Source organism: Aegilops tauschii, chromosome 5, assembly GCF_002575655.3.
Source record: "Aegilops tauschii subsp. strangulata cultivar AL8/78 chromosome 5, Aet v6.0, whole genome shotgun sequence".
Classification (NCBI taxonomy): Eukaryota; Viridiplantae; Streptophyta; class Magnoliopsida; order Poales; family Poaceae; genus Aegilops; species Aegilops tauschii.
Window position 1 is genome coordinate 501863278 of NC_053039.3, and position 10288 is coordinate 501873565.

The following is a 10288-nucleotide window of genomic DNA, read 5'->3' on the forward strand; positions in this document are numbered from 1 at the left end:
GGTTATTGACCGGAGAGGTGTCTCGGTCATGTCTACATAGTTCTCGAACCCGTAGGGTCCGCACGCTTAACGTTACGATGACAGTTTTATTGAGTTTTGATGTACCGAAGGAGTTCGGAGTCCCGGATGAGATCGGGGACATGACGAGGAGTCTCGAAATGGTCGAGACATAAAGATCGATATATTGGACGACTATATTCGGACTTCGGAAAGGTTCCGAGTGATTCGGGTATTTTTGGAGTACCGGAATGTTACGGGAATACGTATTGGGCCTTATTGGGCCATACGGGAAAGAAGGAAAAGGGCCTCAAGGGTGGCCGCACCCCTTCCCTTGGTCTGGTCCGAATTGGACTAGGGAAGGGGGGCGCCCCCTTCCTTCCTTCTCTTTTTCCCTTCCTCTTTTCCTATTCCATATGGGAGGTGGAATCCTACTAGGACTAGGGAGTCCTAGTAGGACTCCACATTTGGTGCGCCCCCTCCTAGGGCCGGCCTCCTCCTCCCTTGCTCCTTTATATACGGGGGCAGGAGGGCACCCCAGAGACACAACAATTGATCCTTGAGATCTCTTAGCCGTGTGCGGTGCCCCCCTCCACCATATTACACCTCGATAATACCGTTGCGGAGCTTAAGCGAAGCCCTGCGTCGGTGGAACATCATCATCGTCACCACGCCGTCGTGCTGACGAAACTCTCCCCCAACACTCGGATGGATCGGAGTTCAAGGGACGTCATCGAGTTGAACGTGTGTAGAACTCGGAGGTGCCGTGCGTTCGGTACTTGATCGGTCGGATCGTGAAGACGCACGACTACATCAACCGCGTTGTGATAACGCTTCCGCTGTCGGTCTACGAGGGTACGTGGACAACACTCTCCCCTCTCGTTGCTATGCATCACCATGATCTTGCGTGTGCGTAGGAATTTTTTTGAAATTACTACGTTCCCCAACAGTGGTATCAAAGCCAGGTTTTATGCGTTGATGCTATGCACGAGTAGAACACAAGTGAGTTGTGGGCGATATAAGTCATACTGCTTACCAGCATGTCATACTTTGGTTCAGCAGTATTGTGAGATGAAGCGGCCCGGACCGACATTACGCGTACGCTTACGCGAGACTGGTTTCACCGTTTGGAGCACTCGTTGCTTAAAGGTGACTGGCGGGTGTCTGTCTCTCTCACTTTAGTTGAACCGAGTGTGGCTACGCCCGGTCCTTGCGAAGGTTAAAACAACACCAACTTGACAAACTATCGTTGTGGTTTTGATGCGTAGGTAAGAACGGTTCTTGCTAAGCCCGTAGCAGCCACGTAAAATTTGCAACAACAAAGTAGAGGACGTCTAACTTGTTTTTGCAGGGCATGTTGTGATGTGATATGGTCAAGACATGATGTGATATAATGTGTTGTATGAGATGATCATGTTTTGTAACCGAGTTCTCGACAACTGGCAGGAGCCATATGGTTGTCGCTTTATTGTATGAGATGCAATCGCCATGTAATAGTTTTACTTTATCACTAAGCGGTAGCGATAGTCGTAAAAGCAATAAGTTGGCGAGACGACAACGATGCTACGATGGAGATGAAGGTGTCGCGCCGATGACGATGGTGATCATGACGGTGCTTCGGAGATGGAGATCACAAGCACGGTGCTTCGGAGATGGAGATCACAAGCACAAGATGATGATGGCCATATCATATTGTTGGAAATATGCCCTAGAGGCAATAATAAATGGTTATTATTATATTTCTGTGTTCATGATAATAGTCTATTATTCATGCTATAATTGTATTGTCCGGAAATCGTAATACATGTGTGAATACATAGACCACAACCTGTCCCTAGTAAGCCTCTAGTTGACTAGCTCGTTGATCAACAGATAGTCATGGTTTCCTGACTATGGACATAGGATGTCATTGATAACGGGATCACATCATTAGGAGAATGATGTGATGGACAAGACCCAACTTAAGCATAGCATAAAAGATCGTGTAGTTTTGTTTGCTAGAGCTTTTCCAATGTCAAGTATCTTTTCCTTAGACCATGAGATCGTGCAACTCCCGGATACCGTAGGAGTGCTTTGGGTGTGCCAAACGTCACAACGTAACTGGGTGACTATAAAGGTGCATTACGGGTATCTCCGAAAGTGTCTGTTGGGTTGGCACGGATCGAGACTGGGATTTGTCACTCCGTGTAAACGGAGAGGTATCTCTGGGCCCACTCGGTAATGCATCATCATAATGAGCTCAATGTGACTAAGGCGTTAGTCACGGGATCATGCATTGCGGTACGAGTAAAGAGACTTGCCGGTAACGAGATTGAACAAGGTATTGGGATACCGACGATCGAATCTCGGGCAAGTAACATACCGATTGACAAAGGGAATTGCATACGGATTGATTGAATCCTCGACACCGTGGTTCACCCGATGATATCATCGTGGAACATGTGGGAGCCAACATGGGTATCCAGATCCCGCTGTTGGTTATTGACCGGAGAGGCGTCTCGGTCATGTCTGCATGTCTCCCGAACCCGTAGGGTCTACACACTTAAGGTCCGGTGACGCTAGGGTTGTAGAGATATATGTATGCGGAAACCCGAAAGTTGTTCGGAGTCCCGGATGAGATCCCGGACGTCACGAGAGGTTCCGGAATGGTCCGGAGGTGAAGAATTATATATAGGAAGTCCAGTTTTGGCCACCGGGAAAGTTTCGGGGGTTATCGGTATTGTACCGGGACCACCGGAAGGGTCCCGGGGGTCCACCGGGTGGGGCCACCTGTCCCGGAGGGCCCCGTGGGCTGAAAGTGGAGGGGAACCAGCCCCTAATGGGCTGGGGCGCCACTTTGGGCCTCCCCCCCATGCGCCTAGGGTTGGGAACCCTAGGGGGGGGGAGTTTCCCCTTGCCTTGGGGGGCAAGGCAACCCCTTCCCCCTTGGCCGCCGCCCCCCCCTTGGAGATCCCATCTCCAAGGGCTGCGCACCCCCCTTGGGGGCCTATATAAAGGGGGGGGGAGGGAGGGCAGCAGACTACAGCCTTTGGCGCCTCCCTCCTCCCCTGCAACACCTCTCTCTCGCGCGCAGAAGCTCGGCGAAGCCTTGCCGGAGAGCCGCTACATCCACCACCACGCCGTCGTGCTGTTGGATCTCCATCAACCTCTCCTCCCCCCTTGCTGGATCAAGAAAGGAGGAGACGTCGCTGCACCGTACGTGTGTTGAACGCGGAGGTGCCGTCCGTTCGGCACTCGGTCATCGGTGATTTGGATCACGGCGAGTACGACTCCGTCATCCACGTTCATTGGAACGCTTCCGCTCGCGATCTACAAGGGTATGTAGATCCACTCCTTTCCCCTCGTTGCTAGTAGACTCCATAGATGCATCTTGGTGAGCGTAGGAAAATTTTAAATTATGCTACGATTCCCAACAGTGGTATCAGAGCCAGTCCTATGCGTAGTTACTATGCACGAGTAGAACACAAAGAAGTTGTGGGCGTTGATGTTGCCAATTCTTCTTGCCGCTACTAGTCGTTTCTTGTTTCGGCGGCATTGTAGGATGAAGCGGCCCGGACCGACCTTACACGTACGCTTACGTGAGACAGGTTCCACCGACTGACATGCACTAGTTGCATAAGGTGGCTAGCGGGTGTCTGTCTCTCCTACTTTAGTCGGAACGGATTCGATGAAAAGGGTCCTTATGAAGGGTAAATAGAAATTGGCAAATCACGTTGTGGTCATACGTAGGTAAGAAATCGTTCTTGCTAGAAACCTACAAACCACGTAAAAAACTTGCAACAACAATTAGAGGACGTCTAACTTGTTTTTGCAGCAAGTGATATATGTGATATGATATGGCCAGAAGATGTGATGAATGATATATGTGATGTATGAGATTGATCATATTCTTGTAATAGGAATCACGACTTGCATGTCGATGAGTATGACAACCGGCAGGAGCCATAGGAGTTGTCTTTATTATTTTGCATGACCTGCGTGTCATTTGAATAACGCCATGTAATTTACTTTACTTTGTTGCTAAACGGTTAGCCATAGAAGTAGAAGTAATCGTTGGCGTGACAACTTCATGAAGACACAATGATGGAGATCATGATGATGGAGATCATGGTGTCATGCCGGTGACGAAGATGATCATGGTGCCCCGAAGATGGAGATCAAAGGAGCATGATGATATTGGCCATATCATGTCACTATTCGATTGCATGTGATGTTTATCATGTTTTTGCATCTTATTTGCTTAGAACGACGGTAGCAAGTAGGATGATCCCTTATAATAATTTCAAGAAAGTGTTCACCCTAACTGTGCACCGTTGCGAAGGTTCGTCGTTTCGAAGCACCACGTGATGATCGGGTGTGATAGATTCTTACGTTCGCATACAACGGGTGTTGACGAGCCTAGCATGTACAGACATGGCCTCGGAACACACGCAATACACTTAGGTTGACTTGACGAGCCTAGCATGTACAGACATGGCCTCGGAACACGGAGGACCGAAAGGTCGAGCATGAGTCGTATAGAAGATACGATCAACATGGAGATGTTCACCGATCTTGACTAGTCCGTCTCACGTGATGATCGGACACGGCCTAGTTGAGTTCGGATCATGTTTCACTTAGATAACTAGAGGGATGTCTATCTGAGTGGGAGTTCATTAAATAATTTGATTATATGAACTTAATTATCATGAACTTAGTCTAAATCTTTACACTATGTATTGTAGATCAAATGGCCCATGTTGTCCTCAATTTCAACGCGTTCCTAGAGAAAACCAAGCTGAAAGATGATGGCAGCAACTATACGGACTGGGTCCGAAACCTGAGGATCATCCTCATAGCAGCCAAGAAAGATTATGTCTTAGAAGCACCGCTAGGTGAAGCACCAATCCCTGAGAACCAAGACGTTATGAACGCTTGGCAGCAGCGTGCTGATGATTACTCCCTCGTTCAGTGCGGCATGCTTTACAGCTTAGAACCGGGTCTCCAAAAGCGTTTTGAGAAACATGGAGCATATGAGATGTTCGAGGAGCTGAAACTGGTTTTTCAAGCTCATGCCCGGGTCGAGAGATATGATGTCTCCGACAAGTTCTTCAGCTGTAAAATGGAGGAGAACAGTTCTCTTAGTGAGCACATACTCAGAATGTCTGGGTTGCACAACCGGTTGTCTCAGCTGGGAGTTAATCTCCCGGATGACGCGGTCATTGACAGAATCCTCCAGTCGCTTCCACCAAGCTACAAGAGCTTTGTGATGAACTACAATATGCAGGGGATGGAAAAGACCATTCCCGAGGTGTATTCAATGCTGAAATCAGCTGAGGTAGAGATCAGAAAAGAACATCAAGTGTTGATGGTGAATAAAACCACTAAGTTCAAGAAGGGCAAGGGTAAGAAGAACTTCAAGAAGGACGGCAAGGGAGTTGCCGCGCCCGGTAAGCCAGTTACCGGGAAGAAGTCAAAGAATGGACCCAAGCCCGAGACTGAGTGCTTTTATTGCAAGGGAAGTGGTCACTGGAAGCGGAACTGCCCCAAATATTTAGCGGACAAGAAGAAGGCCGGCAACACCCAAGGTATATGTGATATACAAGTAATTGATGTGTACCTTACCAGTACTCGCAGTAGCTCCTGGGTATTTGATACCGGTGCGATTGCTCATATTTGTAACTCAAATCAGGAACTACGGAATAAACGGAGACTGGCAAAAGACGAGGTGACGATGCGCGTCGGGAATGGTTCCAAGGTCGATGTGATCGCCGTCGGCACGCTACCTCTGCATCTACCCACGGGATTAGTTATAAACCTCAATAATTGTTATTTAGTGCCAGCTTTGAGCATGAACATTGTATCTGGATCTCGTTTAATTCGAGATGGCTACTCATTTAAATCTGAGAATAATGGTTGTTCTATTTATTTGAGAGATATGTTTTATGGTCATGCCCCGCTGGTCAATGGTTTATTCTTGATGAATCTCGAACGTGATGCTACACATGTTCATAGTGTGAATACCAAAAGATGTAAAGTTGATAACGATAGTCCCACATACTTGTGGCACTGCCGCCTTGGTCACATTGGTGTCAAGCGCATGAAGAAGCTCCATGCAGATGGACTTTTGGAGTCTCTTGATTACGAATCATTTGACACGTGCGAACCATGCCTCATGGGTAAGATGACCAAGACTCCGTTCTCCGGAACAATGGAGCGAGCGACCAACTTATTGGAAATCATACATACCGATGTGTGCGGTCCAATAAGCGTTGAGGCTCGCGGAGGATATCGTTATGTTCTCACTCTCACTGATGATTTAAGTAGATATGGGTATGTCTACCTAATGAAACACAAGTCTGAAACCTTTGAAAAGTTCAAGGAATTTCAGAGTGAAGTCGAGAATCAACGTGACAGGAAAATAAAATTCTTACGATCAGATCGTGGTGGAGAATATTTAAGTCACGAATTTGGTACACACTTAAGGAAATGTGGAATAGTTTCACAACTCACGCCGCCTGGAACACCTCAGAGAAATGGTGTGTCCGAACGTCGTAATCGCACTCTATTGGATATGGTGCGATCTATGATGTCTCTTACCGATTTACCGCTCTCATTTTGGGGTTATGCTTTAGAGACTGCCGCATTCACTTTAAATAGGGCACCGTCTAAATCCGTTGAGACGACACCGTATGAATTATGGTTTGGGAAGAAACCTAAGCTGTCGTTTCTAAAAGTTTGGGGATGCGATGCTTATGTCAAGAAACTTCAACCTGAAAAGCTCGAACCCAAATCGGAAAAATGCGTCTTCATAGGATACCCTAAGGAAACTATTGGGTATACCTTCTACCTCAGATCCGAAGGCAAGATCTTCGTTGCCAAGAACGGGTCCTTTCTAGAGAAGGAGTTTCTCTCGAAAGAATTGAGTGGGAGGAAAGTGGAACTTGATGAGGTGATAGTCACCCCTTCCGAACCGGAAAGTAGCGCAGCGCGGGAAAATGTTCCTGTGGTGCCTACACCGACTGGGGAGGAAGTTAATGATGATGATCATGAAGCTTCAGATCAAGTTACTGAACTTCGTAGGTCCACAAGGACACGTTCCGCACCAGAGTGGTACGGCAACCCTGTCCTGGAAATCATGTTGTTAGACAACGGTGAACCTTCGAACTATGAAGAAGCAATGGCGGGCCCGGATTCCGACAAATGGCTAGAAGCCATGAAATCTGAGATAGAATCCATGTATGAAAACAAAGTATGGACTTTGACTGACTTGCCCGATGAGCGGCGAGCCATAGAAAACAAATGGATCTTTAAGAAGAAGACGGACGCAGATGGTAATGTGACCATCTACAAAGCTCGACTTGTCGCTAAGGGTTATCGACAAGTTCAAGGGGTTGACTACGATGAGACTTTCTCACCCGTAGCGAAGCTGAAGTCCGTCCGAATCATGTTAGCAATTGCCGCATACTATGATTATGAGATATGGCAGATGGACGTCAAAACGGCATTCCTTAACGGCTTCCTTAAGGAAGAGTTGTATATGATGCAGCCGGAAGGTTTTGTCGATCCTAAGAATGCTAACAAAGTATGCAAGCTCCAGCGCTCAATCTATGGGCTGGTGCAAGCATCTCGGAGTTGGAACGTTCGCTTTGATGAGATGATCAAAGCGTTTGGGTTTACACAGACTTATGGAGAAGCCTGTGTTTACAAGAAAGTGAGTGGGAGCTCTGTAGCATTTCTCATATTATATGTGGATGACATATTATTGATGGGAAATGATATAGAATTCTTGGAAAGTATAAAGGCCTATTTGAATAAATGTTTTTCAATGAAGGACCTTGGAGAAGCTGCTTATATATTAGGCATCAAGATCTATAGAGATAGATCAAGACGCCTCATTGGTCTTTCACAGAGTACATACCTTGACAAAATATTGAAGAAGTTCAGTATGGATCAGTCCAAGAAGGGGTTCTTGCCTGTATTGCAAGGTGTGCAATTGAGCACGGCTCAATGCCCAACCACGGCAGAAGATATAGAAGAGATGAGTGTCATCCCCTATGCCTCGGCCATAGGGTCTATTATGTATGCCATGCTGTGTACCAAACCTGATGTAAACCTTGCCGTAAGTTTGGTAGGAAGGTACCAAAGTAATCCCGGCAAGGAACACTGGACAGCGGTCAAGAATATCCTGAAGTACCTGAAGAGGACTAAGGATATGTTTCTCGTCTATGGAGGTGACGAAGAGCTCGTCGTAAAGGGTTACGTCGACGCTAGCTTCGACACAGATCCGGATGACTCAAAGTCACAGACCGGATACGTGTATATTTTGAATAGAGGAGCAGTAAGCTGGTGCAGTTGCAAGCAAAGCGTCGTGGCGGGATCTACATGTGAAGCGGAATACATGGCAGCCTCGGAGGCAGCACAGGAAGCAGTCTGACCTAGGGGTGATTCCCAATGCGTCGGGCCCAATGACTCTCTTCTGTGACAACACTGGAGCTATTGCCCTTGCGAAGGAGCCCAGGTTTCACAGGAAGACCAGGCATATCAAGCGTCGCTTCAACTCCATTCGTGAAAGTGTTCAAAATGGAGACATAGATATTTGTAAAGTACACACGGACCTGAATGTAGCAGATCCGTTGACTAAACCTCTCCCTAGGGCAAAACATGATCAACACCAGGACGCAATGGGTGTTCGATTCATCACAATGTAACTAGATTATTGACTCTAGTGCAAGTGGGAGACTGTTGGAAATATGCCCTAGAGGCAATAATAAATGGTTATTATTATATTTCTGTGTTCATGATAATAGTCTATTATTCATGCTATAATTGTATTGTCCGGAAATCGTAATACATGTGTGAATACATAGACCACAACCTGTCCCTAGTAAGCCTCTAGTTGACTAGCTCGTTGATCAACAGATAGTCATGGTTTCCTGACTATGGACATAGGATGTCATTGATAACGGGATCACATCATTAGGAGAATGATGTGATGGACAAGACCCAACTTAAGCATAGCATAAAAGATCGTGTAGTTTTGTTTGCTAGAGCTTTTCCAATGTCAAGTATCTTTTCCTTAGACCATGAGATCGTGCAACTCCCGGATACCGTAGGAGTGCTTTGGGTGTGCCAAACGTCACAACGTAACTGGGTGACTATAAAGGTGCATTACGGGTATCTCCGAAAGTGTCTGTTGGGTTGGCACGGATCGAGACTGGGATTTGTCACTCCGTGTAAACGGAGAGGTATCTCTGGGCCCACTCGGTAATGCATCATCATAATGAGCTCAATGTGACTAAGGCGTTAGTCACGGGATCATGCATTGCGGTACGAGTAAAGAGACTTGCCGGTAACGAGATTGAACAAGGTATTGGGATACCGACGATCGAATCTCGGGCAAGTAACATACCGATTGACAAAGGGAATTGCATACGGATTGATTGAATCCTCGACACCGTGGTTCACCCGATGATATCATCGTGGAACATGTGGGAGCCAACATGGGTATCCAGATCCCGCTGTTGGTTATTGACCGGAGAGGCGTCTCGGTCATGTCTGCATGTCTCCCGAACCCGTAGGGTCTACACACTTAAGGTCCGGTGACGCTAGGGTTGTAGAGATATATGTATGCGGAAACCCGAAAGTTGTTCGGAGTCCCGGATGAGATCCTGGACGTCACGAGAGGTTCCGGAATGGTCCGGAGGTGAAGAATTATATATAGGAAGTCCAGTTTTGGCCACCGGGAAAGTTTCGGGGGTTATCGGTATTGTACCGGGACCACCGGAAGGGTCCCGGGGGTCCACCGGGTGGGGCCACCTGTCCCGGAGGGCCCCGTGGGCTGAAAGTGGAGGGGAACCAGCCCCTAATGGGCTGGGGCGCCACTTTGGGCCTCCCCCCATGCGCCTAGGGTTGGGAACCCTAGGGGGGGGAGTTTCCCCTTGCCTTGGGGGGCAAGGCAACCCCTTCCCCCTTGGCCGCCGCCCCCCCCTTGGAGATCCCATCTCCAAGGGCTGCGCACCCCCCCTTGGGGGCCTATATAAAGGGGGGGGGGAGGGAGGGCAGCAGACTACAGCCTTTGGCGCCTCCCTCCTCCCCTGCAACACCTCTCTCTCGCGCGCAGAAGCTCAGCGAAGCCTTGCCGGAGAGCCGCTACATCCACCACCACGCCGTCGTGCTGTTGGATCTCCATCAACCTCTCCTCCCCCCTTGCTGGATCAAGAAAGGAGGAGACGTCGCTGCACCGTACGTGTGTTGAACGCGGAGGTGCCGTCCGTTCGGCACTCGGTCATCGGTGATTTGGATCACGGCG